Source organism: Empidonax traillii, unplaced genomic scaffold (assembly GCF_003031625.1).
Source record: "Empidonax traillii isolate 1590-97213 ecotype Southwest subspecies unplaced genomic scaffold, ASM303162v1 scaffold36:size2505666, whole genome shotgun sequence".
NCBI classification, from domain to species: domain Eukaryota; kingdom Metazoa; phylum Chordata; class Aves; order Passeriformes; family Tyrannidae; genus Empidonax; species Empidonax traillii.
The window spans coordinates 1764336-1770457 of record NW_020955229.1 but is presented as its reverse complement, the minus strand read 5'-3'; positions in this window follow the sequence as shown (position 1 = coordinate 1770457).

The following is a 6122-nucleotide window of genomic DNA, read 5'->3' as shown; positions in this document are numbered from 1 at the left end:
AAAAAAAAAAAAAAAAAAAAAAAAAAAAAAAAAAAAAAAAAAAAAAAAAAAAAAAAAAAAAAAAAAAAAAAAAAAAAAAAAAAAAAAAAAAAAAAAAAAAAAAAAAAAAAAAAAAAAAAAAAAAAAAAAAAAAAAAAAAAAAAAAAAAAAAAAAAAAAAAAAAAAAAAAAAAAAAAAAAAAAAAAACCCCATCAAGCCAGACAATATGTGGGCAAAATTAGCTTGAATTTTAACAGCATGATTTATAAGGACCATCAAAAATTACTGAAAGAAGAGAGTTGCTTTCATGAGCTGGCTCTTTGCATGGCTCTGATCTTCTGAAAAGTGAAATGTATCCCACCCCACAAAACCACGTGCCGAGGGCAAACATAAAAAGGTCCTGAGGCAGGACCTTTTCCTAAAGCTGCCCTTGCTATAGGGCTCAGGTGTTATCCTGAACCTCCAAGAAGCTTTTAAAGGTGAGAGAATCTCTCTCTTTTTGAACTACTCGAGTCACAGCCAGTGCTCCAACAGCTGTACCTGCTCATTGGTAACCTCAGTCAACCAAAGGGTATCCATGGGCTTTGAATAGGGAAGACCCACTTGAAAACAGGATTGCCCAGGAACAGATGCCTGAATTTAATCACCAAAAAGCCCCCAAAACTGGTGGGATAAAACAGAAATAGGGCACATAGGAGACGTGTGTTCCCTCCAGGAAAATGGAGTTCAGGGATGTGAGTGGTAAACTTCTCCCAGGACCCAAAGCTGAGTCCTGCAGCATCAGAACTGAGACCTGCTTTAAAGGAAACTTATGCTTCCATACCAACAGGGCCTAAATTTATTTTAATGTACTAGATCTTGAAGAGCAAAAGTAATTTAAAAATATAAGACTCTTAAGCAATACTTTAAAAAGTTCCAAAATACCAAGCAGGTGTAGATCACCCAAGAAAATTGGAACAGTTCACCTATTCCAAAAAGTACCATTAATATACAGTAGAGACATTACCCCCACCTGAAAATCTTTGAAAATATATGTATATCTCAGTCTATAATAAATCACAGCAAAGCTAAGTAGCAAGTTCAAAATACTTTGAAATGATGTATTACATTTTTATCCTCCCAAAATAATAACTACCTAACACTGACCAGGCACATATTTTAAAGTGGGATATTTTCAACTGACTTCAGTAACTTACAAACAGTTGAAGTAGATTTGCTTTGTTACTTAAAAAAAAAAAAAAAAAAAAGCAAAGTCAAGACCTTTCTTGCCAAGATCTAACCTAGAGAATATTTTGACAGCTAAATTATAAACTATGAGAACCAGGGGAGTTGTTATGGACCATCAACTATAGTGAAGCCAGGGAGTGTTATTCAATTAATCATTTTACTCATTAGAGGTAAGTAAAAGCCAAAATAAAGTTAATCAAAGTCTTTTATACCCTGTGTTTAGAGCAGCTCCCGGTGTCTTGATGGATTCTTCCTGTACCAGGAACAGTGTTTCAAAGACAGATCAATAAACAGAGATTCCTGAAGTTTTGAAAATTAACACCTTTCTCTAGTTATAAGTCAATCAGGAAATAATACCCAAAAGAATTGAAGAAGTCAACACAAGTTCAGTGGGGTTTTAACATGTGTGTCCCAAACTGCTGGATTTAAGTCATTCTGTTTTTCCAAGCAGCTAATTTTCCCTTTTTGAAGTACTCACAGAAGGTCAGGATCAGTTTAAACATCAAAGCTCTATGAATTAAACAGCTTCATGGAAAACAGAGGAAGAAAACTTGCCTGAAGTAAGACTCTACAGTGATGCAACACGGCCCACCTTCTGTCCAGGCCAAATTGGGTGTTTGGATATCAGTCCTAGGCTGCACTGGTACTTTGGATTAGAGTTGAAAGCATGGTTTACCTTAGATACACACATGAATACATATACTCACACATCCCTCCACAAGGGTATTTTGTCCCTGAGAAAAACAAACCCTCTTTGGCTAATTCTATGCTTTCAACTATCAACTGAATTTTTATGGATTTCTGTTGACATGTTCCATAATGTTACAAAACATGGTAAGAAAGACAATACATGAAGTAAGAACATTGATTGTTAGAGAATAATCCACTACTCAAGGTCTCTGGAAATTTATCAATAAAACAAGCTCAATGGAAATAGCTCTCCTTCAGAAGAAAACGGAGCTTCTTGTTTTAATCCATTTCTAAGACAATGCTGTTTTGACAACTATTGTTCAAGTGTCTTTTCAATAGTAACTGTAATTTCATTCCTATTTGGCAGGCCTGAACATGGTACATACTTTTAGAACAAAATTAGTGAAAAGTTAATTCTGAACATAAAGGCATTTTTGATTAATAACCTGTTATCTTGATGACTAATGGAAGACTCCCAAGAAAACAGCAGTTTTGACTCTTTTGGGAATTTTAAGAGAGGGCACTTATAAAAACACAGCCAAGTCCTCTTGGCTTGAAAACTCAGACAGAAATCCAGCAAAATCGGACTCATTTCTTTAGACAAGCCTAGAAATCTTAAAATACTGAAACAAAAATCCTTGTGTCATCCTTCAGTATCTGCTAAATCTTCAGAAAGTGCAGTGATGGGCAGAATGACAGAACCTTGCTAGAACAGAGGGGTCAAAATGGGATCTGTAAATGGAGGCTCATCTGCTCCCCATGACACTTCTTAAACTCGTCTGCCACAATTATTGTCTTCCATTTGCTGTTGTATCAAACAATAGATATTGAGCGAATCAAAGGTGTATCTAACCCCTGAAGATAAACTCCATCCACAAGCCTGTTGATGCCCTTGTCATGCTGAGCTGATATTGAGAAACATTTCCCAGAAGTGCTCAGCCAGATTCTCAAAGCAAAATGCCTCAGCGTGGCTCAGCGCTGCCTGACTCGGCCTGGTGAGACTCCACTAATTTCTCTGGAATTGCATCAGCACTAAAATCAAAGAAAACAGCGACAAATATGATGTTTTTCTTTACCTTTGCCATCTCTGCTGTTGGCCATTAGTGGCATAAATGATAAAAAAAAAAAAAAAGCTGTGTACTCAGTTCCATCCAGGACATCATTTCACTGTCCTTTAGGTGGATTTATTGCTATTCCAAAATAAACTGTACAAGAAGAAGCACCAGACAGAAAGCAAAGAGATAAAAGCAGCTAAAGCCCTCAGCATATTAATTCAGCAATTCATTTTTTAAACATATAACTTTTTTTAGAATGCAAATTGCTACTCTGTTGGCACTTGAGCTACAGGTTAAAATATCCTGCAGAACGTTCATTTAAAAAAAAAAATAATAAAATTGTGCTTAAAACCTAAGTAAAACAATGTTCAAAGTGTATGTCTGGGGTTAGTTGTCGTTGGGATTAATGGGTTTCATGAATTTCATGGCTATCTGACATTCACTCCTTTTCTTTCTTTGAATTCTGAATAGCAATGGCTAAAATATTATTTTTAAACCGCGAGTGTTGACCTTTCCGAGGTGGGTCCCCCTACGGAAGGTGAAGGGCAGGTGTCCTGCTGAGATAATGTCACTCCTCAGCTTGCTGAAAACCATTGTGAAGTGCACTCAGAGTGTGACGTTACCCCAGCAGGAGCCACGCACCCCGGAGTGCCCTACTGCTGGAATGACAATGCTGAAAGGTGGTAGGAGGATGGCAACAAAGGAAAAGTTTTACATAGGGACGGTGGTGAGATGTAGTACAGCTGGTTAAAATAATTAATAAACACTGAACTGACAGAACAACCAAGCTTTCCAATCCTACCCCAAATGACAGCTTCCAGAAAATGCCATGAGTACAATATTTCATCTAATATCTGGTCTAATATTCAATCCTCGAATCAGCTGCTACAATGATACACCAGTCAGAGCTGCTCATATGAGAGTAAAATCTGCAAAACTTCATAAAAGTCAAGTGGATGTCAATGGGACTATCGTGAGCTATTATGGGAAATATATTCAAGCTATGATACAATGCCAATGGACAATTCATGACTAAATTATTCTCTGTGATTTATTTGCCGCCGTATCTCGCTTTGTGGCAGGCATGAAGAGCAGAAAGCTGGGAGATTTTCCAGGTTCAAACCTGGTTCTGGAACAAACACAGGCTGCCTCTAAGCTCATGTTAGACCTGGAGGGAAAACCAAGCCAATTTCTCAATCAAATTAACCCCACACTTCTTACCTGGTTTCCTTAAGGGTCTCCCTCCAATATATTCCCTAGTGACACTAAAACATGAAAAAAGCTCTGTAACAGACCACAGGTGTGTGAGAAGGATAGCTGGAAGGAGGGCACCCAAAAAAAGCTCAGGATGGAGCACTGCCAATTAATAGTGTGGCTATAGGTCGGTAAAAAGTACAGACACTTGCAGTGAACCAACAAACCTGGTCACTGTGGGCTGCATTTGCACTACAGGGGCAGAAAGCAAGAAACAGTGGCATTTTTACTGAGAAGCCTGGTTTTCTATTATCAGCCTGCCCTTCCTTCCTCAGATATGGAACCCTCTCTCCAAGAAGGCATTTTGGCTGGCACTGAGACCCAACAGCTCAAACTGAAGCCCCACACCTTTGGCAGCAGCATGGGCACAGAGAGTAAAATCCAACCCACCCTCCTTGGAGACAGGCAGGATCCGTATGGCTGAAGGTGCTAGCACTTTCCTTAACTGTTTTAGTCCATCTCTAATGGAAATCTAATGGAAATCATAAATTACTGAAAAAGGTCCACAGGTGCTGAAATTTACTACTGTGTTGACTGCTGGCAAGGTCTGAAAGTGAGGAACAATGCAAGATGTGCTAGGAAAATGAAATATTTATGACATTCATATTCTCCCTCAAGCTTAAAAAAAAACCAAAAAACCAAAACACCCAGAAAACCTTTTGCTTAGTGACCAAATAATAAAGCCAAAAAATGAAAACCAAAACAAATAGGGGGGAAAAAAAAAAAAGAAAAAAAAAAAAAAAAAACCTTGACCCATGTGGATGTTTTTAAAACTATCATTGCAAAGGGGATCCTTCTCATAACAGGTCATGGGAGGGGGTTATTTATTTATTTAGAGTATTGTAACTTTATCTGAGAGTAAGAAAAAATTGGTCCCAATGAAGAGAAGAATGGAATGGCTCATCATGCTAAACTCTTAATAATCAATGACATTTCTCAATATGCTATTCAGTGCAGTACATTGCCAGATATTATATGCACAGAGAGGAAGTTGAGATAATTTTTCCCACAAGTAAATCAAGTAAATGCTTGCCATAGTTATTGTAGTTTGCATGAGACAGGAATGATTTGGAGCAAGGACAATAAAAAAGCAGGGGGGAAATTACACTACAGATTTGATCTAGCTCCCACAATCAGTTTTGGCAATTGGTTTCATTGGGAACAGCTTCAAGCCTTGCAAGAATTAATGAAAAATAAAGGTTGGCTTTGAGCAGAATCGGCACAAAAAATAAAGTGAATGGCAAGGAAGGTTTTGATTTTATGCTTTAGACATGGGCAGGTGAAGAACAATCACTTCTAGATTTTCCAAATACAAACTTGGATATGAACTTGGTGCCAGTCCTGTTTTAAACAATTCACACCTAGTTGCACCTTGCAGGCTTCGCAATCACACTGATGTCTACCATATGTGCAGGACGACAATTTAAAAAATGGGGTGACACAAGAGCTAGGATCTTTCTCATAAGGTGCAGATCTATTTCTATAACATACTTTGGGTTTTTACACTAAATCTTTAAAGGTAAGCCTATGCTTGAGAGTCAAGGACAAATGGGGTTTTATGATGCACAAAGATAGCAAGGGTAGTGAGAGACAAGTAAATGACCCTGCCATCAAACCCAGACGCAGAGAGCCTGCAGGAGACAGTGTGTCCTTCAGCATGAGCTGACTGTCCCTCCAAGCCTGAGAACATTTTGGATTATGACTCTTGTCTTCCCATCCCCAGAACGTACTGTACACAGCGGATCAAGCCTAATTTCTAAATGACTCCACAAGAGGTCACCAGAAGACGAACAAATTGTTGTCATGGATTTTGTCATGTCATTGCTTAAATTTCACAGACACTGGTATGTATCTGCTGAACTGGAGGGGAAGGACTTCAAGGGAAAAAGGGATAATGTTGTCATCCTTGTGGCATCC